The sequence below is a fragment of the Microtus ochrogaster genome, unplaced genomic scaffold (genome assembly GCF_000317375.1).
Source record: "Microtus ochrogaster isolate Prairie Vole_2 unplaced genomic scaffold, MicOch1.0 UNK47, whole genome shotgun sequence".
Classification (NCBI taxonomy): domain Eukaryota; kingdom Metazoa; phylum Chordata; class Mammalia; order Rodentia; family Cricetidae; genus Microtus; species Microtus ochrogaster.
In genome coordinates this window covers 1,065,145-1,065,756 of record NW_004949145.1, presented here as the reverse complement: position 1 = coordinate 1,065,756, position 612 = coordinate 1,065,145, and the positions used below count along the sequence as shown (strand labels likewise).

Genomic DNA, 612 nt, shown 5'->3' with positions numbered 1-612 from the left:
CTCCACGCCCCGGGTCACTAGGTTTCCAGACAGGCGGGCACGGAGACGGAAACGCCCCTCCCTCAGGGGCTGGGCATGTCACGCCGGAGGCTGGCTGGTGCGAGCTCGCGACTGCGCGCGGCGTGATGCGCGTGGGGACCCACTGCGCCCGAGGTGTGGGACGCTGCGAGGAGAAGCACCCGGGATGGACGCACGCCGCAGGGTCGCGACCCGGAGCCAGGCGGGAGCGCGCACGCGGGTCCGCAGAAGAGCACGCCTCTCCCCGCGCGCTGTGCAAATTTGTGAGGGGCGTGGCCTCGCTCTGTCTCCCGGGCTCTGATTGCGTGAGCGTCGTGGGGCGTGGCTCCGCTCTCCCGGGGTAGCCCTCGGGGGCGGGGCCACACTCCTCTACGTGTTGCTCGCGGGATGGAGGGAGGGACAGCCCCGGAGGGGGACCCCTGCGGGTCCGGGCGGCGAGTGCGCAGGCGCGGGGGCTCAGTCGCTGGCAGTTCTGTGGCAGCTGTGAGGCTGAGGACAGCTGGGAGGCAGGTGAGGGACTGGCTGACCGCGAGCGAGGTTTCCGTGGAAATGATTGCTGACGTGTGTGTGTGTGTGTGTGTGTGTGTGTGTGTG

At 70.3% G+C, this 612-nt stretch overlaps 1 protein-coding gene across 1 annotated transcript in view; it reads left to right on the top strand.

Moving 5' to 3' along the window:
- Positions 1-406: 406 nt before the first annotated feature.
- Positions 407-612, top strand: part of Znf667 (zinc finger protein 667) — a 21,081-nt gene continuing 20,875 nt past the window's right edge. Inside the window, exon 1 of the mRNA XM_005369288.2 lies at positions 407-528. The gene's annotated coding sequence lies outside the window, so the exon portion shown is untranslated. The remainder of the gene's footprint in view (positions 529-612) is intronic.